Here is a 26,754-nt window from a genome sequence, read left to right on the forward strand (position 1 = left end):
TTAATTGCCTACCGTCTGTAAGCTGTTAATGTCTTAACGACCGTTCCACAGGTGCATGTTCATTAATTGTTCGTGGTTCATTGAACAAGCATAGGAAACAGTGTTTAAACCCTTTACAATGAAGATATTTGTTGTTATTTGGATTTTTACGAGTTATCTTTGAAAGACAGGGTTCTGAAAAAGGGACGTTTCTTTTTTTGCTGAGTTTACATGTTTCACATTGCAACACATGTTCATATATAGTAATTGCCTTTCACAATGCAATGTTCACTTTCCTTTTGATACGATTGTCTTCTCTGTAAAGATGTGCGCTGAGAGTCAGGAAGCATGTTAAGGGAGTGAGTTTTAATATATAAACAACATAAAACAAAATAAGAAACAAGAACAACGCACAGACATGACACAGGAACAGAAATAATAACGTCTGGGGAAGGACCCAAAGGGAGCGACATATATAAGGAAGGTAATCAGGGAAGTGATGGAGTCCAGGTGAGTCTGATGACGCGCAGGTGCGCGTAACGATGGGGACAGGTGTGTGCCATAACGAGCAGCCTGGTGACCTAGAAGCCAGAAAGGGAGCACACGTGACGTTCTCATTGTAAAATACAAATGCCTTTTGAAGAGAGTATGGTAGTAGGTGCCAGGCGCACCGGTTTGAGTGGGTCAAGAACTGCAATGCTGCAGGGTTTTTCACACATAACAGTTTCCTGTGTGGGAAGCATTGGGGTCAACATGGGCCAGTATCCCTGTGGAATGCTTTCAACACCTTATAGAGTTGAGGCTGTTCTGATGGCAACATTTTGTTTTACCTTTATTTAAAAACCTGTTATGGCTGCAGGGGGCGTATTGGAAAAACTGGAAAATATGTGCCAATTTTCAAACGGCCTCTTAATCAATTTTTGCTCTTACAATATGCATATTAATATTAATATTGGATAGAAAACAATCTCTAGTATCTAAAACCGTTCTAATTTTTTCTCTGAGTGGTACAGAAGTCATTTGGCAGCACTTTCCCTGACCAAGAAGTAGAATGTCAGAAATCTATGCTCGCTTCAACGTTATGCCTATACATGGTCATTATACGTAAGACCCTATGTATACTCCGTACGCCTTGCTCTGGGTGTCAAGAGGGTATGAGAGAAGAAATTTAGTGAATATCTTGTTCAGAGGTTGAATAAGAGCTATTTCTTTGACGTGACCGACCACTTCCGGAAGTCTGAAGCGCGCGTCTTGGGAGTGATATTGTGTTCTGTTTTGCTGCTGTTTTGGACGGGAACAATCTCCGGCTGGGTTTTTATTTGATAAATGAGACCATATCATCGTAATGTATGTTTTTTCAATATAGTTTAATCAGATTATTTGAATTTTTTTCGGGAGTTTTGCCGTGTTTCGGTCTCTGATTTTTTTAACATTGGACAAATCCGTGCCAGTCGACCAGTGCCAATGCTAAGTGAGAAGGGAAAGTTGCCATCCTGACTCAAAACAACGACTCATCTGGACAAAGGACACCCTGATCAACATTCTGATGAAAGATCAGCCAAAGTAAGACCCAATTTATAATGTTATTTCATATATCTGTCGTGCATGTCAACTGGTCGTGCGCGCCCAAGTGTGTCTGGCTATTGTGGCTATGCTAACATAGCGCTACATTTTGTTTTCGCTGTAAAACATTTAATAAATCGGAAATATTGTCTGGAATCACAAGAATCCTGTCTTTCAATTGCTGCAATGTATGTATTTCTCAGATATGTTTTATGATGAGTAATTAGTTATTTGACGTTGGTGTCTGTAAATGTTATGGCTGCTTTCGGTGCAATTTCTGATTGTAGCTGAAATGTAATTTATGATTTATACCATAAATATGCACATTTTTCAAAAAAACATATGCTATACAATAAATATGTTATCAGACTGTCATCTTATGAAGTTGTTTCTTGGTTAGTGGCTATATATATCTTTATTTGGTCGAATTAGTGATAGCTAGTGACGGAGTAAAAAACTGATGGAGTTAGAAAAGTGCTCTCTTTTGCTGACGTGGTTAGCTAATAGATTTACATATTTTGTCTTCCCTGTAAAACATTTTAAAAATCGGACATGTTGGCTTGATTCACAAGATGTCTACCTTTCATATGCTGTATTGGACTTGTTAATGTGTGAAAGTTAAATATTTTAACAAACTAGATTTTGAATTTCGCGCCATGCACTTGAAATGGCAGTTGTCATAGGTGTACCTGTGTGGGGATTGCAGCCCAAACAGGTTTTAACTTGGCAAGTCAGTTAAGAACAAATTCTTATTTACAATGACTGCTTACCATGGAACGGTGGGTTAACTGCCTTGTTTAGGGGCAGAACTACAGATTTGTACCTTGTCAGGTTGGGGAATCGATCCAGCAACCTTTTGGAAATATCACCTGCAATTTCAGCTTGTTTGGCTGGGTGGGATTTTTGGACCAGTTGGTGACAAGTTAATAGACCAATCACAAAAAATATATATATATTCCCTCCTCTCTGCCAATAACAGCTAGTTTCCCATTAGGCTCCTCCAATTAGGCCCATCTCTCAGAGCAGACATTCCTAGCAAAATTCTTGCTGGAGAAATTGTATTTAGCGAAAAAGCTATTTTTGCCTATTTTTCTACATTTTAATTGAAAACAATGACAATTATTTGATGTTGAGATAAAAACAGCTGCATTGTACCTTGAAAATGTATTGCTTTCTATTCCATTCCATTGAATTTAGTTCAATTCAACATATTGTAGTGTAGTCTAATCTGTTGCTATGCAGATCCTCTATACGCTACTTCACTTTCTCTAAAAGAAGCAGCGCAGTGCAGCACCCCAAATTAGGCCTGTCCGCCATGGTACACTGCCATACAAAAATGTAACTTTTTGTTCCTGTTTTCTCAACACTGGAAATTAATAGGGCAGCCGCCGCAGATGTTCCCATAAAGAAAGTCCAAACACTGATGTCAAACGGTTTACATACTGCGCTAGATCTCACACACACTTGTTCTCTTGCTGAACCACGCAAGGCAGTTCCCTGGCCTCTTTTAAGATAAAACATGACGGCTGGCCTGGACACATATCACTGTGGTGGTGTTATTGAGTAACCGTTGGGAGAAAAATGGGCTGTATTTTTGGTTACCAAGGAAAAGTTCTCACTTTTGTTTCCTTTTTTATGTATACTGAACAAAAATATAAACGCAACATGAAACATATGTATTTTTTTTACTGAGTTACAGTTCATATAAGGAAATCAGCCAATTATGTAAATTCATTAGGACCTAATGAATTGGGCAGGGGAGCAGCCATGGGAGGGCCTGGGAGGGCATAGGCCCGCCTACTGGGGAGCCAGGCCCAGCCAATCAGAATGAGGTCTTCCCCACAAAAGGGCTTTATTACAGAGAGAAGTACTCCTCAGTTTCATCAGCTGTCAGGGTGGCTGGTCTCAAACAATCCCCCAGGTGAAGAACACCGGATGTGGAGGTCCTGGGCTGGTGTGGTTGCACGTGGTCTGAGGTTGTGATGCCGGCCAAATTATCTAAAATGACAACCCGACGTTGAACATAAAATTCTCTAGCAACAGCTCTGGTGGACATTCCTGCAGTCAGCATGCCAATTACATGCTCCCTCAAAACTTGAGACATCTGTGTCATTGTGTTGTGTGACAAAACTGCACATTTTAGAGTGGCCTTTTATTGTCCCCAGCACAAAGTGCACCTGTGTAATGATCATGCTGTTGAATCAGCTTCTTGATATGCCACACCTGTCAGGTGGATATATTATCCTGGAAAGGAGAAATGCTCCCTAACAGGGATGTAAACACCTTTGTGGCCAAAGTTTGTGTATGTGTGTGTGTACTGTAGATGTGTAAGAGTTACAATATATGTGGGTGTTAGTGTGTCAGTAGGAAAATGGCTGTGGTAGTTAGTGGTGAGGTCGTACACCAGGCTTTAGATTGTCACAGTTGGAGAGGTCTGGTTCAAAGAAAACCAAAGCAGATTGCTGTCTTACTGACTTTGTCCATAGACTACTTACACGCTAAGGAAACTATTCCTTTATAATATAATTTATCCAATGCCCCTTACAGGCATGCGTGCATACATTTTAGGTATGGATGGTCCCAGAAATCACTATCCTGGTTTACAAGCATCATTCTCTAACAACTGAGCTGTGTTGTGTTAACCCTCTAGCTGCTGGACGTACTGGAGTCCTGTATGGTGTAGGGGCTGGAGTCCTGTATGGTGTAGGGGCTGGAGTCCTGTATGGTGTAGGGGCTGGAGTCCTGTATGGTGTAGGGGCTGGAGTCCTGTATGGTGTAGGGGCTGGAGTCCTGTATGGCCGAGGGGCTGGAGTCCTGTATGGTGTAGGGGCTGGAGTCCTGTATGGTGTAGGGGCTGGAGTCCTGTATGGCCGAGGGGCTGGAGTCCTGTATGGTGTAGGGGCTGGAGTCCTGTATGGTGTAGGGGCTGGAGACCTGTATGGCCGAGGGGCTGGAGTCCTGTATGGTGTAGGGGCTGGAGTCCTGTATGGTGTAGGGGCTGGAGTCCTGTATGGTGTAGGGGCTGGAGTCCTGTATGACCGAGGGGCTGGAGTCCTGTATGGCCGAGGGGCTGGAGTCCTGAATGGCCGAGGGGCTGGAGTCCTGAATGGCCGAGGGGCTGGAGTCCTGTATGGTGTAGGGGCTGGAGTCCTGTATGGCCGAGGGGCTGGAGTCCTGTATGGCCGAGGGGCTGGAGTCCTGTATGGCCGAGGGGCTGGAGTCCTGTATGACCGAGGGGCTGGAGTCCTGTATGGCCGAGGGGCTGGAGTCCTGTATGGCCGAGGGGCTGGAGTCCTGTATGGCCGAGGGGCTGGAGTCCTGTATGGCCGAGGGGCTGGAGTCCTGTATGGTGTAGGGGCTGGAGTCCTGTATGACCGAGGGGCTGGAGTCCTGTATGGTGTAGGGGCTGGAGTCCTGTATGGTGTAGGGGCTGGAGTCCTGTATGGCCGAGGGGCTGAAGTCCTGTATGACCGAGGGGCTGGAGTCCTGTATGGTGTAGGGGCTGGAGTCCTGTATGGTGTAGGGGCTGGAGTCCTGTATGGTGTAGGGGCTGGAGTCCTGTATGGCCGAGGGGCTGGAGTCCTGTATGACCGAGGGGCTGGAGTCCTGTATGGCCGAGGGGCTGGAGTCCTGTATGGTGTAGGGGCTGGAGTCCTGTATGGCCGAGGGGCTGGAGTCCTGTATGGCCGAGGGGCTGGAGTCCTGTATGGTGTAGGGGCTGGAGTCCTGTATGGTGTAGGGGCTGGAGTCCTGTATGGCCGAGGGGCTGGAGTCCTGTATGACCGAGGGGCTGGAGTCCTGTATGGCCGAGGGGCTGGAGTCCTGTATGGCCGAGGGGCTGGAGTCTTGTATGGCCGAGGGGCTGGAGTCCTGTATGGCCGAGGGGCTGGAGTCTTGTATGGCCGAGGGGCTGGAGTCCTGTATGGCCGAGGGGCTGGAGTCCTGTATGGCCGAGGGGCTGGAGCACAGAAGACTGGACGGCAGTACCAAATCCAGAGAGAGGCTGAAGATTGTTAAAGAGTTCAACAGCTGCCCTGATATTAATCTCTGCCTGGTGTCCACCATGTCAGTCCCACTCCCACCGCACCTCATAGCTCTGCTTAACTGAGCAACGCAATATGATTGTGTAGATGACTGCATCCCAAATAGCACCCTATTCCCTACATAGTGCACGGCCCTGGTCAAAAGTATTGCACTATATAGGGAATAGGGTGCCATTTTGGACGCAGCCCTGTATGTGTTTGAAATGAATGGACCACTGACTGTAGGTTCCCCTTTCTGTTTCTCCCCCATGGCAGGGGTTCTGGGCCTGAACATTGTGGGGGCCAATGTTATGATGCTGTTTGACCCAACCTGAAACTCTACCAATGACCTGCAGGCTATTGACATTTACTGTATGCTGCAATATCCATACTAATATGCTATGTACTTACATAGAATGACATAGCAATATAACCTTATTCTATCTTTGTATACTCAATGTAAGTGTTAACAACAGTGAACTCTGTGCTGGTGTGTGACCCATAGAAAACAGTGCTATGGGGACATTCAAAATGGCCACCGTTTACCCATTATGGCATAATTGACCTTAACGGGGTCGCCCGTTCTGTTCAGTCTATTTCCAAGGTGTGATCTCTCTTCAGAGTGTATCGTATAGGCCAGTGCAGGGACGTGACAGTGTGTGCGTGTGTGTATTCCTCTCAGCAGAAGGGCCGAGTGGAGGTGGGAGTAAGGACGGCCTGCACACACACAGAGGAAGAGGAGGAGAGGAAGAGAGAGAGCGTGAGTAAATGCCTTTCTCAGGGAACCGTGACAGGGTCACATGTCTTTCTCATCTGTCCCTCCCTCTCCTTTCCCAGGCGGCCTTCTCATCCCTCCATTCCCACGTGAAAGAGAGGATACCTCAGACGTCGGTCTTCCTGTCTCTCCTTCACCAGCCCCCTCTCTTTTTCGCTCTCTCTCTGATACAGTGTCCAACAGATGGGCATAATTATCCCTCTATAATGGCAGGACCAGACCACACTGAAGGCTATCTGTTCTGTAGTATTTATTTACCAAGTAGTTTTGCTTCTATCTACTGTGACATTTCCCAGCTAAGACCCAACACAAATGTCCTTTTATAAGGCTGGGTATTTACTGGGGCCATTCAGACTTTAACAGCCATACACAATACACCAGGGTGCAGTAACAGACACACACTTACACATACTACGGAAGAGTCATCTGGTTGGCAAAAATCATAAGATTATCATCGCTGTAGGTGGTCGCACTCATTAAGGCCCTCACATAACTTCCATGCTCTAAAAGCTACAATGTATCCTTTGTTTTATATTCATGACATCATGACTCACAATATATATGTATGGATGATTTATTGTGGCAAGCATCTTTGCATTACCAACCACAGCTAAATGCATTATGAATTACCAACACTGTTCTGTAGCTTGGTGATGGAGGGAGGGAGGCGAGACCATAGTCCTGTTGCACTGTCAGAAGAAAGTGATGACATAGAGAGAGAAAGACCAAATCTAAAACAAGGAATAAGGAGGAAGAGAAGGGTGGAGGAAGACAGTGACGAAGATTCACCCCCCTCTAAAGGAGGCCGACGCTCTAACACTAAAACTGCAGTTCCCAGAAGGCACCAGCTGGTGTTTGATTCGGATGAGTCTGATGATAATGACATCAAATCCAATCAAATTGTATATGTCACATGCGCTGTGAAATGCTTACTTACAAGCCCTTAATCAACAATGCATTTTTAAGAAAATAGAGTTAAGAAAATATTTAAAGGAAGGAGGGAGACCGGGAGAATTCTTAGTAAGAGACAGGCCAGTAACCGACCAGTAGACCAGAGCAGAAGATCCAGACAAACAGAGGACAGAGCGACTTTCACCTCCTCCAGCCAAAATAGTTCTATTGCAGCCCCACAGAACCATAATTATGGCCCAGCAACACAGACAGACAGACATGCAGCGGTGACGTTTACCACCAGATCACACACCTCCAAGAGCATCCACCATCCCACCCGACACACCACCGTTATCATCGGAGAGACCCCCGGAACCATCTGCAGGTGAGGGGAGGGCAGATATTCCTGCTAGGGCTGGGCAGAGAGCCAAATCTAACCACCACTATAGTGTGGAGTGCCCTCAACTGGTACAAAAGGGTTCTCAGTGTGTATGATATGTGTGTGAGATCACCTGTGAGCTAACCCTCCCACCCATTTGCCTAACTTTAGCAAGTTGTGTTCAGGCCCTACGGTATTACCTTTCCCCTCCACAGCTCTCCTGACACACCCCAAAATGATTGCCTGAGGACATCCAAACACACACACACACACCCCTAATTAAGTCTGCTGTTAAATTATTTAAATCCGTGTGCACAGCATTTTAACGAATGTTGCTTTATTCATTGTTTTTCCTATGAAAGTTACAGATGGTAGCAACACCACGTAGTAAGTAATACCACCAGTGGCTGAGAAGTATTTCTGTCCCAGCTAGATGCACCTCATGAAGTATCAAGCACACATACTTAAGGCAACATTTTCCTATTTCTAGTCGTTTCTAATGTTATTTTGCAACTTTCCTGCACTCTCTGGGCCAAATCCTGTGTGTGTGCGCGTGTAGGTAGCAGCTGGAGGAGATGGCGTGTGTGTTTGGCATTGGTTCAGTGAAACCGTTTCCTGAAGAGGTTCTGAGGAGTACCACTGGCCAGACTGGCTCAGCTATGACAGTACTACACAGACCAGAGACTGGCTCAGCTATGAGAGTACTACACAGACCAGAGACTGGCTCAGCTATGACAGTACTACACAGACCAGAGACTGGCTCAGCTATGAGAGTACTACACAGACCAGAGACTGGCTCAGCTATGACAGTACTACACAGACCAGAGACTGGCTCAGCTATGACAGTACTACACAGACCAGAGACTGGCTCAGCTATGACAGTACTACACAGACCAATGACTGGCTCAGCTATGACAGTACTACACAGACCAGAGACAGGTTCAGCTATGACAGTACTACACAGACCAGAGACTGGCTCAGCTATGACAGTACTACACAGACCAGAGACTGGCTCAGCTATGACAGTACTACACAGACCAGAGACTTGCTCAGCTATGACAGTACTACACAGACCAGAGACTGGCTCAGCTATGACAGTACTACACAGACCAGAGACTGGCTCAGCTATGACAGTACTACACAAACCAGAGACTGGCTCAGCTATGACAGTACTACACAGACCAGGGCTCTGAGCTGCCATCCATCGTCAAACACAATTTCCCAGAACCACACACAGCCCAGCCCAAATCCGACAGGACAGCCTCAAAACTTTCCTCCTCCTTTATAGCCAAACACAGACCCAGCTCAAAGGAACTCACCAGAGCGCTGTTTTAGAACCCCAGATATAGCCTAAAACCCCACATAGGTCCATTCCAGAACCCCAGAGGGATGTTCCCTCTCATGAGACAGAGGAGCAGAATGCCAAAGAAGTAAAATAAAAAGAAGAAGAATAGTGTGATAGTGGAATGTGCAGAGCTGCTCAGTGCTTCAGCTCTGACCTGGCAAACAGTAAACAACAGTGCCAGTAGTCCTCTGGGACCTGGATTCTCTGGAGCTCAACTGGACCAGACCTGGTTCCTCCTCCTCTTCTTCAGCTCTCATCCATCACCATCGCTCCCAGGCTAAGCTCACAGCCAGCCCTCAGGGAGGGGGTCCTCCTCACAGAGCTACTAAGAGACACCTCAGGGGCGGAATGGGACCAGAAATCAGCACTGGCATTTCTAACATAACAGCCCATTTTTCTTTTACTTGCGGCCTCTATTATTAACCAGATAATGATAATTTTGCACAAAAAAATCCAAGTTAGACAGGCCCACTGGGCTAAAAATGGACCATCCCATTTGCCAAAAACTCCAGCACCAGCACCAGCAACAAGTGTTGGAGGTTTGCAGTAAGTCCATTTCTGAGTCCAACAACATAGATAAAACACAAATGTTAAGATCTTTAAAAAATTAAATAACAGTAATGGCATTATGTAACAAAGCAAAATATTTATTTCAAAACAGATAGTAGTAGAAGTAGTAAAAGAGGATACCTTTCAGACCATGCTGAAAAGGCTTTTACAACAAGAACACCTTTTGTTCTTACAAATGTTCAACTATTCTCTGTGTTTGGAATGTCTTTACAACCTCAAGGAAAGTATTTCCCGAAGTTTCACAATCTGAACCCCCTTATTCCTCTTGTGTTGCAGCAGTGAACTGGTGGCATTGTGGAGAGAACAATGTACTACAAACTAAAAAGTTGTGGGTTCAAATGGGGTCACAAAGTACAATGTTTATTCTATCACAGTGCATGGACCAAGTAAATCAAATCAAAGTTTATTTGTCACGTGCGCCGAATACAACAGGTGTAGGTAGACCTTACAGTGAAATGCTTACTTACAGGCTCTAACCAACAGTGCAAAAAAGGTATTAGGTGAACAATAGGTAAGTAAAGAAATAAAAACAACAGTAAAAAGACAGTGAAAAATAACAGTAGCGAGGCCATATACAGTAGCGAGTATTGATGAGGCTTATGTTAATAGTCTACGAAAGTACATATGTCACAAACTGCAGGATGTAAAGAAGACTGGAGCCAATCATCATCATCGGAAACAGTTGTCTGTGTTATGATTGCTCATTAAAGAGAGTCAGAGCGGTGGCTAATTAACTGTCAATTCCAGTATAAATGCAATTTGTAAATCAATTCCAAACTTGCCTTGAAGTCACAGGTATTTGATGCCGTGGTCAGATGGGCTTCCAAAGCAACCACAGAACAAGGTAATCCAAAACTCTGATAGTGTAAAAACCAAACTTATTTTCCAAACAGAAAGTATTTTCATTGGCTATATTCCATCAATGATTAAAGTCAAAGCGATCAGATTTACACTGTAAGTAAAAGGTATAGACTAGTAGCAGCTTTCTTAGTTCTAAGTCTTAGCATAGAGTGGAGGTCAAAAAACTTGAAGGTACTGCCATACCTGAGGCCTAGTAAACCCATACTGCCAAAAACCTAAAGGGATGGGGAACATGGGTAAAAAGGGGTGTGCCCAGGAAAGGCTCCATAATGCTTTTAAATACCGATGACAACCATAATAGAAAACCAAAAGATATGAGTTCAACAACCATACTCCATAATTCGTAGTATTATTCTAGCAAAAATGTAGCAAAAACAATACATTTAGCACAAATAAAGAAAATTCGAATTTGGCTCCACCATCCAGTAAATTACTCAAATTACTTTACCTGCGAGCTTAGTAAACCTTTGGCAAAATCAGCACATATTTACGGTTCATTAGCTACTGCTCAGATAGATTTTTGCTAGAAATCATAATGTTGATGTCTGTTCCAAAAAGTTCAGTGTGTCTCCAGATTGTTTACATTCGGCAGTTTGACATATGAACTTTCAGAATGTATTAAAGCATTGAAGTTCTATTAAAATTTCTTTTTACTTCCCATTTGTTGCACCCCCTATGGGAAAATATGACTCCGCTACCCTTTACACCAGGAGCAACGGGTAGATCTGCATGGCATAGATACACTGAATATAATGAGAGAGAATACTTTTTAATTTTTTTCTCATCAAGAATCGGTTGGATAATTGTTATGTTGTTTTTGCATCATGAGCAATAATGTAACAAGAACACGCCAGACCCCCCCCCCCAGAAACTAAATATGGTTCACAGCACCTCTAGGTAGAGGTGGCATGACACACACATCTTCTTCGATTAAGGGCACACTTACATGCAAGTATCACAATATAGGTGATATAATTTAGGGACACCTTAACTCTCAAATAGTATATTCATATATTGGTTTTAGAACTTCACCCGGTTAATCACAGGTTAAAACAGTTGGTAGGTTTCAAATGGCAGAGCCAGCACTATTGGGCCTACTCAAGCTCACAGATTTAGCAGTAGGCAAAAATACAAGAGCGGCATGGAAATAAAATATATAAAACCAAAAGAACAGTGGCTGCAACATGTGCAAAGATGCAATGTGTGAAGGGGCTATGCAAAGACACAGCATATTAGTCTCCAACACAAGTGTGCATTTGTATGACAAGAACCATGAAACAGAATTAAAACATGCAAGTGAGAACATACAAATATAAAACTAAAATACAAAATGACTTTACAAAGTCGCTGGTAGGCCAATGTGTATATCCAGTCACTCCCACAAACACAGCGAAAGCCATGAATGTACACACATTCAAATATTACAACATTGTGAGTCCTGCATCGGGTTGGATACTCGCAGATCCACAAGGATAATCTGCAAGAAAATCTATTTGTGGGAGTATGCACTGTAAACCCGCGGGTCAGGTTGCGGTCCAAATAAAACATATTGTGGGACGGGTTCAATTTTAATGATAATAAGAAAATAATTGATTTACCATATACTGTATATATACTGTTGAAGTCGGAAGTTTACATACACTTAGGTTGGAGTCATTAAAACTTGTTTTTCAACCACTCCACAAATTTCTTGTTAAACAAACTATAGTTTTGGCAAGTCGGTTAGGACATCTACTTTGTGCATGACACAAGTAATTTTTCCAACAATTGTTTACAGACAGATTATTTCACTTATAATTCACTGTATCACAATTTCAGTGGGTTAGAAGTTTACATACACTAAGTTGACTGTGCCTTTAAACAGCTTGGAAAATTCCAGAAAATGATGTCATTGCTTTAGAAGCTTCTGATAGGCTAATCATTTGAGTCAATTGGAGGTGTACCTGTGGATGTATTTCAAGGCCAACCTTCAAACTCAGTGCCTCTTTGCCTGACAACATGGGAAAATCTAAAGAAATCAGCCAAGACCTCAGAAAAAAAATTGTAGATCTCCACAAGTCTGGTTCATCCTTGGGAGCAATTTCCAAACGCCTGAAGGTACCACATTCATCTGTACAAACAATAGTACGCAAGTATAAACACCATGGGACCACGCAGCCGTCAGACCACTCAGGAAGGAGACGCGTTCTGTCTCCTGGAGATAAACGTACTTTGGTGCGAAAAGTGCAAATCAATCCCAGAACAACAGCAAAGGACCTTGTGAAGATGCTGGAGGAAACAGGTACAAAAGTATCTATATCCACAACAAGTCCTATATTGACATAACCTGAAAGTCCGCTCAGCAAGGAAGAAGCCACTGCTCCAAATCCGCCATAAAAAAGACAGACTACGGTTTGCAACTGCACATGGGGACAAAGATCGTACTTTTTGGAGAAATGTCCTCTGGTCAGACAAAACAAAAATAGAACTGTTTGTCCATAATGACCATCGTTATGATTGGAGGAAAACGGGGTAGGCTTGCAAGCCCGAAGAACACTATCCCAACCGTGAAGCACGGGGGTGGCAGCATCATGTTGTGGGGGTGCTTTGCTGCAGGAGGGACTGGTGAACTTCACAAAATAGATGGTATCATGAGGTAGGAAAATTATGTGGATATATTAAAGCAACATCTCAAGACATCAGTCAGGAAGTTAAAGCTTGGTCGCAAATGGGTCTTCCAAATGGACAATGACTCCAAGCATACTTCCAAAGTTCTGGCAAAATGGCTTAAGGACAACAAAGTCAAGGTATTGGTACGGCCATCACAAAGCCCTGACCTCAATCCTATAGAAAATCTGTGGGCAGAACTGAAAAAGCAAGTGCGAGCAAGGAGGCCTACAAACCTGACTCAGTTGCACCAGCTCTATCAGGATGAATGGGCCAAAATTCACCCAACTTATTGTGGGAAGCTTGTGGAAGGCTACCCGAAACATTTGACCCAAGTTAAACAATTTAAAGGCAATGCTACCAAATACTAATTGAGTGTATGTAAACTTCTGACCCACAGGGAATGTGATGAAAGAAATTAAAGCTGAAATAAATCATTCTCTCTACTATTATTCTGACATTTCACGTTCTTAAAATAAAGTGGTGTTCCTAACTGACCCAATTTTTACTAGGATTAAATGTCAGAAATTGTGAAAAACTGAGTTTAAATGTATTTGGCTGAGGTGTATGTAAACTTCCGACTTCAACTGTACAAAGCGAAGCACAGCCGAGAGCTGCCCAGTGACACGGGCCTACCAGACAAGCTAAATAACTTCTATGCTCGCTTCGATGCAAGTAAACCTGAAACATGCATGAGAGCATCAGCTGTTCCGGACGAATGTGTGATCACGCTCTCCGCAGCCGATGTGAGTAAGATCTTTATCTTCTTCAGGATTGGTGGGTCCTCTTCTGGACGGTTGAGCTAACGTAGGCTAATGCGATCAGCATGAGGTTGTAAGTAACAAGAACATTTCCCTGGACATAGACATATCTGATATTGTCAGAAATCTTACATTCTTGTTAAACAGGTCAACATTCACAAGGCCCCAGGGCCAGATATATTACCAGGACGTGTACTCCGAGCATGCGCTGACCAACTGCCAAGTGTCTTCACTGACATTTTCAACCTCTCCCTGTCTGAGTCTGTAATACCAACATGTTTCAAGCAGACCAGCATAGTCCCTGTGCCTAAGAACACTAAGGTAACCTGCCTAAATGACTACCGACCCATAGCACTCACGTCTGTAGCCATGAAATGCTTTGAAAGGCTGGTCATGGCTCACGTCAACACCATTATCCCAGAAACCCTAGACCCACTCCAATTTGCATACTGCACCAACAGATCCACAGATGATGCAATCTCGATTGCACTCCACACTGCCCTTTCACATCTGGACAAAAGGAACCCCTATGTGAGAATGATATTCATTGACTACAGCTCAGCATTCAACACCATAGTGCCCTCAAAGCTCATCACTAAGCTAAGGACCCCGGGACTTCACACCTCCCTCTGCAACTGGATCCTGGACTTCCTGATGGGCCACCCCCAGGTGGAAAGGGTAGGTAACAACATATCTGCCACGCTGATCCTCAACACGGGGGTCCCTCACGGGTGCGTGCTCAGTCCCCTCCTGTACTCACTGTTCACTCATGACTGCACGGCCTGGCACGACTCCAACATCATCATTAAGTTCACTGATGACACAACAGTGGTAGTAGGCCTGATCATCGACAACGATGAGACAGCCTATAGGGATGAGGTCAGAGACCTGACAGTGTGGTGCATTGACAACAACTTCTCCCTCAATGTGACCAAGACAAAGGAGATGATTGTTAACTACAGGAAAAGGAGGGCTGAGCACGCCCCCATTCTCATCGACAGGGCTGTAGTGGAGCAGGTTGAGAGCTTCAAGTTCCTTGGTGTCCACATCACCAACAAACTTACATGTTCTAAGCACACCAAGACAGTCGTGAAGAGGGCACGACAAAACCTATTCCCCCTCAGGAGACTGAAAAGATTTGGCATGGGTCCTCAGATCCTCAAAAAGTTTTACAGCTGCACCATTGAGAGCATCCTGACGGGTTGCATCACTGCCTGGTACGGCAACTGCTCGGCCTCCGACAGCAAGGCACTACAGAGGGTAGTACGTACGGCCCAGTACATCACCGGGGCCAAGCTTCCTGCCATCCAAGACCTCTATACCAGGCGGTGTCAGAGGAAGGCCCTAAAACTTGTCAAAACACTTTAGCCACCCTAGTCATAGACTGTTCTCTCTCCTACCGCACGGCAAGCGGTACCGGAGCACCAAGTCTAGGTCCAATAGGCTTCTAAACAGCTTCTTCCCCCAAGCCATAAGACTCCTGAACAGCTAATGAAATGGCTACCCAGACTATTTGCATTGCCCCCCCCCCCCCCCCCCCACACACACTCTTGTACACTGCTGCTACTCTCTGTTATTATTTATGCAAGGTCACTTTAATAACTCTACCTACATGTACATATTGCCTCAATTACCTCGACACCGGTGCCCCCACACATTGACTGTACCGGTACCCTCCTGTATATAGCCCCGCTATTGTTATTTACTGCTGCTCTTTAATTATTTCTTATCTCTTACTTTTTTGGGGGGTATTTTCTTAAAACTGCATGTAAGCAAGCATTTCACTGTAAGGTCTACACCTGTTATATTCAGCGCATGTGACAAATAAAATGTGATTTGATATTTGTGTGCAGTCAGAATGCTGTTTTTTGAATGTCCTGTTCAAGTAAAAAGTAAAAAATATATATATATATATTTTGCTAAACAGATGAGGGGTAAATATAACCACTCACAAAATGGACCCGTCAAATTCATGAGATCTAAAAAATTGTTTTAACCACGTTTTGAAGCTATGCAGTGTTTGTTTACATTTAAATTGTTTGTTTAGAAACAATGAAGTAAAACAAGCTTATATTTTGTTTGGATGTGGTAAGACAGTTGACTTACGCTCATGAGTTATATTCTTCAATAATCAATAGCTTTATATAATTAATTTAAATGTCCAAAAATGTATGTGCCGATTTCAGATTGCCCCTTTTAAAGCTGCAATTATGTTACTTTTTAGGCGACCCGACCAAATTCACATAGAAATGTTAGTTATAGATATGTCATTCTCATTGAAAGTGAGTCTAAGAAGCGGTAGATCTGTTCTAAGTGTGCTAGTTCTATGCTTCCCGTTCGTATGTTTTGTTTTTGTGTCTTTTACTTTCGATTTTGTGCACCAGCTTCAAACAACTGAAAAATACAATATTTGTGGTTATGGAAAATATATTTCACAGTGGTCACAATGATTCTCTATTCAATGACTGCTTGTTTTGTCACAAACTAAAATTAGGCTAACTATTAGAACTTTACTAACCAGGAAATGACGGTGCGATTTCTGCATATTTCACCCTTAACAAACAGATACTTTAAGATGGTGCCACATCATCTTGCTGAGTCTACCTTCCTTTAACTTTAACTTGTGCACTTTTCCCAGCCTTTTCAAATAGGTGTGTCGATAGAGAGAGAGAGAGAGACCATGCCTCAGGATTACCTGGCCTGATGACTCCTGGCTGTCCCCAGTCCACCTGGTCCAGTCCACCTGCTCCAGTTTCAACTGTTCTGCCTGCGGCTATGGAACCCTGACCTGTTCACCGGACGAGCTCCCTCTCTCTCTCTCTCTCTCTCTCTCTCTCTCTCTCTCTCTCTCTCTCTCTCTCTCTCTCTCTCTCTCTCTCTCTCTCTCTACCGCACCTGCTGTCTCGACCTCTGAATGCTCGGTTATGAAAAGCCAACTGACATTTACTCTTGAGGTGCTGACCTGTTGCACCCTCTACAACCACTGTGATTATTATTTGACCCTGCTGGTCATCTATGAACGTTTTAACATCTTGAAGAACGATCTGGCCTTAATGGCCATGAACTCTTATAATCTCCACCCGGCACAGCCGGAAGAGGACTGGCCACTTCTCAGAGCCTGTTTCCTCTCTAGGTTTATTCCTAGGTTCCTGCCTTTCTAGGGAGTTCTTCCTTGCCACCGTGCTTCTACATCTGCATTGCTTGCTGTTTGGAGTTTTAGGCTGGGTTTCTGTATAAGCACTTAGTGACATCTTCTGATGTCAAAAGGGCTTTATAAATACATTTGATTGATTGAGAGAGGGAAAAGAAGTGGACCAGGTCTGATGACCATAGGCTGACACTTGTGATTAAACAGGGTTGATACTGGTATGTTTCGCCACAGGGCAGTAAGATCAGATCTAGAGATGGAATTCCATTAGAGTTTTTTTTAATTAGGGCTTTGTCACCACCCCAGCACTCGATGATCACAGTAGGCTACAATGGTTTTTGCTTCATACATGCATCCTGATGGTATCAAAAACAAACAAATAGGCCTCCCGAGTGGTGCTGCAATCTAAGGCACTGCTTGAGGCATCACTACAGACCCGGGTTTGATCCCAGGCTGTGTCACAACCAGCTGTGACCGTGAGTCCCATAGGGCGGTGCAAAATTGTCCCAGCATCGCCCGGGTTAGGGGAGGGTTTGGCCAGGGGGGCTTTTACTTGTCTCTTCACACTCTAGCGACTCCTTGTGATGGTGCGGGCTTCTGCAGGCTGACTTGGGTCATCAGTTGAACAGTGTTTCCTCTGACACATTGGTGCAGCTGGCTTCCGGGTTAAGTGTGCGGGTGTTAAGAAGTGTGATTTGGCGGGTCATGTTTTGGAGGATGCATGACTTGACTTTTGCCTGTCCCGAGCTTGTTGGGGAGTTGCAGCAATGAGACAAGATAAAATAAGCAGTGTGAGTCAGTCCTTTGTTCCACTGGTTTCCTTCCCTCTCTTTTTAGCTAACTTCAGCCACCGCTAATAAAAACAACTATAGGAGAAATTGGGGGGGGGGAATAAGTTCAACATTTGTGGCCAAATCAACTCAAATTAACTCTCTGACTTGGTTGGAAGTCACACGGATGTGATTTGGCCACAAATGTTGAACTTTATTTTGTTCCCCAATCACTCCCATAATTTTTTTCTTAGCGATGGCTAAAGTTAGCTGAAGTTAGTAATGGCTATTTAACCAAAACTGAACCAGGTAAGGAACCATCTGACTAGAAGGTGTAAAATACTGAACTATCCCTTCAGAATAGGAAATATGGCAGGGGAATTATACAGCACTATAGGAAGGCAAATAGTGCTGTCACAGGTGCAGACATGGAGTGTGGCTTGCCTTTTACAGAGAGAGAGAGAGTCAAATGCTGCAATTTATATCCCAATGTTTGCAGTTTGCATCTAAGTTGCACCTACTGTTAGGAATTCCCCTGTTAAGAGCCCTCACTCCAGCCTCACCCATCCCCTACTGGCTCAAAGGAGGCTGGGGTCACCAATAAATGGGCACATTTCATCCAAATAGTTTGCAATGTAAATATTATTACACAAACATAATAAATAATGTTCTAATGCAATGTCCTTATCCACAATTGAAATTACTGAAAAATGCAGATTAAAATGTAAAAAAAGTGTCTCATTAAGAAAAATATAGCTTGATAAATCAAATGCTTCAAAGGGATATTGTCTATTCTCATGTGCATTCAACAGTAGCCTAATCTGCAAATGGCAAAGGAAAATGCATTTACGTCTCCCTTTACTTGAAAATGAAGTCCATTCGTCTGTCCTTCAGAGTGAACCTTTTCGTGATCAAACCGATCCAAAAAAGTGTTAGATTCTTGTCTCCGGTATCCAAAACTTTCATTTTGTCGCTGATAAATACACAGCAGAACCCCATTTCCTTATTTTATTCTGTAGAACACGAAAGCGTGCATCAGTTTTGATGAAAATTTCCTTTGACAGCCAGGACCATACACAGATCTTTTGGGGGGAATGTGCTCCCCCCAAAAATTGTCAACACAAAATGCTTTTTCATGATTATTACATCAAAGCAAGAACAAAAAATGAAGAATCTGATGAGTAAAGTATTTTGCTCAACTATTTTAAACTGCAATACATGCTGCACTTTTCAGCAATGACCAACAATTCCAGTCACAATAGAAGATTGGAAGAAATGTAGCTTACTATTACTATATCAACCCAACTTGTTGACACTATGTATCCAACCTGGCTGAAACTTTGATAAAGTGGAAGAAGTATTGAGGAGCAGGGAGGTTGAAGGTCACTTCAGGAATATAGCTGCTGCTTCACACTATCCCTAAAGAAGTCAGTAATGAGAGTAAAAAAATTATAAAATAAATACCTAATTCCGTTTAGGTTTTCCCAAATTCAGTTCTCTCTGTTTTGTTTTTCCAGGTTTCAGATTTTTCCCTGTTTTTCAGGTTTTTGCTCTGAAAATCCCACTTTGATATGCTCCAGTACTTTAGCGACTTGACACTATATGAACTTTAAAAGTGAGATTTTCACTGGGCAGTTACTTTAAACTACATCAAGAGACCACTTTTGAGGTCTGGGAAAAATCAAAGAAAAGTACATTTTGGGGTGTAGAAACCCTTTAATTTAAGTGCCACTGGCAAGAGCCTTGCTTGGTTAGGCTGTTCCTGAAGCACACATTCCACTGGGCAAAAACTGGTCGAATCAATGCTGTTTCCATGTCATTTCAACCCCCAAAAATCTATGTGATGACGTTGAATCAAGGTGGAAAACTGATTGGATTTGCAAAAATAAAGGGCAATTTGACTTTAAAATTAAATCCAATGACAAATTAGTTGAAAACTTTACAAAATGTAAATCAAAACTAGACATTGAACTGATTGATGTCTGTGCCCAGTGGGATGTGATTGCAGAGTTTGCTGAACAAATTACCACTGAAAAATCATGATATAATTCTTCCAGCTAGGCATAGACTACTTTGTAGTTAACATTTAATTGAGAAGGTTTTCAGGAAAGCCTTTCCATCTACCAGAAGATGGTTGTCATTAGCCTCAATGCTAACGGCTACACATAGTTGTAGACAAACGCTCACACACAGACATTTACATTTACATTTAAGTCATTTAGCAGACGCTCTTATCCAGAGCGACTTACAAGTTGGTGCATTCACCTTATGATGTCCAGTAGAACAACCACTTTACAATAGTGCATCTAACTCTAAGGGGGGGGGGGGGGGGGGGGGGGGTTAGAAGGATTACTTTATCCTATCCTAGGTATTCCTTAAAGAGGTGGGGTTTCAGGTGTCTCCGGAAGGTGGTGATTGATTCCGCTGACCTGGCGTCGTGGGGGAGTTTGTTCCACCATTGGGGTGCCAGAGCAGCGAACAGTTTTGACTGGGCTGAGCGGGAGCTGTACTTCCTCAGAGGTAGGGAGGCGAGCAGGCCAGAGGTGGATGAACGCAGTGCCCTTGTTTGGGTGTAGGGCCTGATCAGAGCCTGAAGGTACGGAGGTGCCGTTCCCCTCACAGCTCCGTAGGCAAGCACCATGGTCTTGTAGCGGATGCGAGCTTCAACTGGAAGCCAGTGGAGAGAGCGGAGGAGCGGGGTGACGTGAGAGAACTTGGGAAGGTTGAACACCAGACGGGCTGCGGCGTTCTGGATGAGTTGTAGGGGTTTAATCGCACAGGCAGGGAGCCCAGCCAACAGCGAGTTGCAGTAATCCAGACGGGAGATGACAAGTGCCTGGATTAGGACCTGCGCCGCTTCCTGTGTGAGGCAGGGTCGTACTCTGCGAATGTTGTAGAGCATGAACCTACAGGAACGGGTCACCGCCTTGATGTTGGTTGAGAACGACAGGGTGTTGTCCAGGATCACGCCAAGGTTCTTAGCGCTCTGGGAGGAGGACACAATGGAGTTGTCAACCGTGATGGCAAGATAATGGAACGGGCAGTCCTTCCCCGGGAGGAAGAGCAGCTCCGTCTTGCCGAGGTTCAGCTTGAGGTGGTGATCCGTCATCCACACTGATATGTCTGCCAGACATGCAGAGATGCGATTCGCCACCTGGTTATCAGAAGGGGGAAAGGAGAAGATTAATTGTGTGTCGTCTGCATAGCAATGATAGGAGAGACCATGTGAGGATATGACAGAGCCAAGTGACTTGGTGTATAGCGAGAATAGGAGAGGGCCTAGAACAGAGCCCTGGGGGACACCAGTGGTGAGAGCACGTGGTGCGGAGACAGATTCTCGCCACGCCACCTGGTAGGAGCGACCTGTCAGGTAGGACGCAATCCAAGCGTGGGCCGCGCCGGAGATGCCCAACTCGGAGAGGGTGGAGAGGAGGATCTGATGGTTCACGGTATCAAAGGCAGCCGATAGGTCTAGAAGGATGAGAGCAGAGGAGAGAGAGTTAGCTTTAGCAGTGCGGAGCGCCTCCGTGACACAGAGAAGAGCAGTCTCAGTTGAATGACTAGTCTTGAAACCTGACTGATTTGGATCAAGAAGGTCATTCTGAGAGAGATAGCAGGAGAGCTGGGCAAGGACGGCACGTTCAAGAGTTTTGGAGAGAAAAGAAAGAAGGGATACTGGTCTGTAGTTGTTGACATCAGAGGGATCGAGTGTAGGTTTTTTCAGAAGGGGTGCAACTCTCGCTCTCTTGAAGGCGGAAGGGACGTAGCCAGCGGTCAAGGATGAGTTGATGAGCGAGGTGAGGTAAGGGAGAAGGTCTCCGGAAATGGTCTGGAGAAGAGAGGAGGGGATAGGGTCAAGCGGGCAGGTTGTTGGGCGGCCGGCCGTCACAAGACGCGAGATTTCATCTGGAGAGAGAGGGGAGAAAGAGGTCAAAGCACAGGGTAGGACAGTGTGAGCAGAACCAGCGGTGTCGTTTGACTTAGCAAACGAGGATCGGATGTCGTCGACCTTCTTTTCAAAATGGTTGACGAAGTCATCCGCAGAGAGGGAGGAGGGGGGGAGGGGGAGGAGGATTCAGGAGGGAGGAGAAGGTGGCAAAGAGCTTCCTAGGGTTAGAGGCAGATGCTTGGAATTTAGAGTGGTAGAAAGTGGCTTTAGCAGCAGAGACAGAAGAGGAGAATGTAGAGAGGAGGGAGTGAAAGGATGCCAGGTCCGCAGGGAGGCGAGTTTTCCTCCATTTCCGCTCGGCTGCCCGGAGCCCTGTTCTGTGAGCTCGCAATGAGTCGTCGAGCCACGGAGCAGGAGGGGAGGACCGAGCCGGCCTGGAGGATAGGGGACATAGAGAGTCAAAGGATGTAGAAAGGGAGGAGAGGAGGGTTGAGGAGGCAGAATCAGGAGATAGGTTGGAGAAGGTTTGAGCAGAGGGAAGAGATGATAGGATGGAAGAGGAGAGAGTAGCGGGGGAGAGAGAGCGAAGGTTGGGACGGCGACATACCATCCGAGTAGGGGCAGTGTGGGAAGTGTTGGATGAGAGCGAGAGGGAAAAGGATACAAGGTAGTGGTCAGAGACTTGGAGGGGAGTTGCAATGAGATTAGTGGAAGAACAGCATCTAGTAAAGATGAGGTCAAGCGTATTGCCTGCCTTGTGAGTAGGGGGGGAAGGTGAGAGGGTGAGGTCAAAAGAGGAGAGGAGTGGAAAGAAGGAGGCAGAGAGGAATGAGTCAAAGGTAGACGTGGGGAGGTTAAAGTCACCCAGAACTGTGAGAGGTGAGCCATCCTCAGGAAAGGAGCTTATCAAGGCGTCGAGCTCATTGATGAACTCTCCAAGGGAACCTGGGGGGCGATAAATGATAAGGATGTTAAGCTTGAAAGGGCTGGTAACTGTGACAGCATGGAATTCAAAGGAGGCGATAGACAGATGGGTCAGGGGAGAAAGAGAGAATGTCCACTTGGGAGAGATGAGGATCCCAGTGCCACCACCCCGCTGACCAGAGGCTCTCGGGGTGTGCGAGAACACGTGGGCAGACGAGGAGAGAGCAGTAGGAGTAGCAGTGTTATCTGTGGTAATCCATGTTTCCGTCAGTGCCAAGAAGTCGAGGGACTGGAGGGAAGCATAGGCTGAGATGAACGACAAGGGCATTTCTGTGCCATTGCCTGTTCAGAACAACAACAAAATATGTATACAACATTTTTTGGGGAAATTATACCACCACCCAAAAGAGCAATTTGAAGACTGGAAGGGCAAAGGGGTGTGTGATCTGCACAGGTAGAGCTCTATCTCTGCACGTGCCTGAGTATCATATCCAGAGGCCATCAGTAGCTGTTGTCCCTATCGGATGATTTCTGTCCCTTCCTCTGATGAAGGCCAGGAAGCACAGGTGTTGGTCTCCCACTCTGAATTACACAAAATTGTCCTTGGAAAACCCAAAATATATATATTTTGAGGTGCAGTATATTGTCCATTTGTTAGGTTGTTTTGCTAGCTAACTAGCTTCATTCAGTTCAAGGGATGCAACGCCAAATAATGTAGACAAGCCCACGTGTGCAGAACTTTCCCCAAGGTTAGCCACACAACATGTTAAGGCAATACGCATGGGCAAAACATGAAATCGTCTCAATGCAACAAATGAAGCTAGGCAAAGCAGCGAGACCTATGCTGACCCTATCCATCAACACTGACTGGAGTCTGGAACGACCACACGGATCAACAATATGAATGGATGGGAAGGAAGGCATGCATATCCTGGCGCCTTTCCTGAGGTTTTGATACAGTTGTAGAACAATTTGAAATTTTGAGCATAAAAAACACCAGAATCATTGATAAAAAACACCAGATAACAAAAAATAATTACTTAACCATTTTTTTTATCACAGGGTAAGCACTGCCTACCCTGACTGCATGTCATTGCCCCACACCGTACACACTCATATTGGAGTGATTCATCCAGCGATCAGATTTCCACCTCAAAACACATCTCTTTTCATGGTGTTAATCTAGAACCAACAAGTGCTCACAGTCGCACTGCAGAAATATACTTTTTTCCACGTTTCTCCAAACATAAAATTTAAAAGTTGCTCCAAACATCAAATGTTGACATCTTTGGGTTGAAAGTAAATTTCAAACAATTATCATACACATCAACCTACTCAGATTTGCTACACTCATAATATCTTGTCTGAATTTTCTAACATCTCTGGCATTGGCTTACAGGCAAGGGAATAAAACAAATATTGCTAGAAGCTATTTCTTGAATTCTAAATATCAGACCTTTGAAAGCTCTAGTTTTGACCTTCATAATACCTCTGATGGCGGTAACTTTACAAGCACTAATTGTGGTCAATTTATACTGAGAATAGTATGGATATTTGGAGACTAAAAACCCCGACCTAGTGAGATATACATGGAGGAGACTTTATCAAGCTAGTTGTCTTGACTACTTTCTTGTCTCTTTCTCTCTTGCATCAAAGGTTAAAAAAGTTTTAATAGGAGACAGAATGTGATCGGATCATCATCTAATTGGCATTCACATAACTCTCATAGATTTTCCACGTGGACGGTGATATTGGAAATTTAATCAATGTTTACTGGAGGACAACTTATATAAATAAATAAAAATAAATAAATATCAAGTCATTTTTGATATACTAATAGCCCCATTGTTAGATTGTTTTAACTACTCCTATATAAATGGGAGTCTGTCAGGTACTCAGCAGGAAGGTCTGATTTCTCTATTATTAAAATAAGACCCAAATGACAAATATAAAGACCCAGTCTATCTAAAAAACTGGAGCCCCCATACACTTCAATGTTGTGATGCAAAAATACTAGCCAAATGCATAGCACTCAGAATTAAAAGGGTTTTACCAGGTATTGGTCATCCTGATCAGACAGGTTTTTTACATAGACGATACATTGGAGATAATATACGACAACTACTAGAAATAATAGAACATCATGAAACATATAAGAAGCCAGGAATGGTATTTATAGCGGATATTGAAAAGGCATTTGATAAAGTAAGAATGGATTTTATTTATAAATGCCAGGATTTTTTCAATTTCTGTAATTCTCTTATAAAATGGGTAAAAATAATGTATAGCAACCCCAGGTGTAAAATAGTAAATAATGGATACTTCTCAGAGCGTTTTGAATTGTCAAGAGGAGTTAAACAAGGGTGTCCGCTGTCACCATATCTATTTGTTATGGTCATCGAAATGCTAGCTATTAAAATCAGATCCAATAACAACATTAGAGGCTTAAAAACAAAGGTGTCCATGTATGCCGATGACTCAAGTTTTATATTATGTCCGCAAGCTAGATCGTAGCAAAGTCTCATTGAGTTCTAGATAACTTTTCTGTTCTCTCTGGACTAAAACCTAATTATGATAAGTGTACAATATTACATATTGGATCCTTAAAAAATACAACTTTTACATTACCCTGTAGTTTACCTATAAAATTGGCTGATGGTGAAGTAGACACTCGGTATTCATATCACAAAATATATAAATAAGCTCTCCACAATGAATTTCAATAGAAAACTTGTAAAAATAGACAAGCTCTTGCAACCATGGAGAAGTAAATACCTGTCTATTTATGGAAAAATTTCCCTGATTATCTCCTTAGTCATATCTCAGTTTACTCACTTACTTATGGCGCTGCCTACTCCTGATGATTCGTTTTTCAAATCATATGAGCAAAACATATTTCGCTTTATCTGGGACGCTAAACCAGACAAAATAAAACGTGCCTATCTATATAATGAATATGAATTGGGTGGGTTGAGATGATTAAATATAAAAGCACTAAACCTCTCTCTAAAAGCTTCACTCATTCAAAAGTTTTATTTGAACCCTAAAAGGTTCTCAAGTAGATTACTAAGAAAAGCTCATCCATTGTTTAAAAATTGCCTTTTTCCTTTGTGCAGATTGCCATGTCTCATTTTTGATTAATTGAAAATGATACTTTTTTCAAAGTATCTCTCTTTTTCAAACAAGCATTGCAGAGCTGGCTACAATTTCAATTTCATCCCCCTGAAAAGATAGAACAAATATTACAACAAATATTATGGCTGAACTCAAATGTGCTGGTTGATAAAATACCTGTATTTATGGGAAAGATGTTTGAAAAGGGTATTTTGTCCTTAAATGATATTGTAAATATATATTGTAAAGGATCATAACTGGCGGAGGAATAAAAATAGCATAAATAGGAAAGTATACCAGTTTCATTTGAGGACCAGGATGTTGACAACTGTGCCATACAGATTGCAAAATAGTTGGGAAGAGATTTTTGATTTACGATTCCATGGTACATGAGTTGATATATAAAACAACGCAGGATTCAAGACTTCGTGCTTTTCAGCTAAAATGATCATATAGAATTCTTGCCACCAATAAAATGTTGAATATTTGGGGCATAAAATCATTGAAGCTCTGCAGATTTTGTTGTGAGGATACAGAATCAATAGACCATTTATTTTGGTATTGCAGCCTGTTTCTGGTCTCAGGTTCAGGAAAGGCTGAAAATGCATATCAGTGATCTAAAATTAACCATAGAAATAGTACTGTTAGGAGATCTGGAGAGACCGGGTCAGTCAATTACTAATATACTAATACTCTTAGTAAAAGTATTTATCTTCAACTCGCAATCTGTGGATTCTATTCGATTAGATAGATTGAAATTGTACGTTAAACATCACCGCATATTTGAAAGATATGTGTTGCATAGAAACCCGAAGTGGTTAGCAGAGATAGATGGGATGGGCTGAGGGAAAAACAAAGTGTTGGAGAAGAAAATAAAAGTGCAATATGTGCCATGTAAAAAAGCTAACGTTTAAGTTCCTTGCTCAGAACATGAGAACATATGAAAGCTGTTGGTTCCTTTTAACATGAGTCTTCAATAGTCCCAGGTAAGAAGTTTTAGGTTGTAGTTATTATAGGAATTATAGGACTATTTCTCTCTATACCATTTGTATTTCATATACCTTTGACTATTGGATGTTCTTATAGCTTCCGTCCCTCTCCTCGTCCTTACCTGGTC

This window comes from Salvelinus alpinus, chromosome 19, assembly GCF_045679555.1.
Source record: "Salvelinus alpinus chromosome 19, SLU_Salpinus.1, whole genome shotgun sequence".
Taxonomy (NCBI): Eukaryota; Metazoa; Chordata; class Actinopteri; order Salmoniformes; family Salmonidae; genus Salvelinus; species Salvelinus alpinus.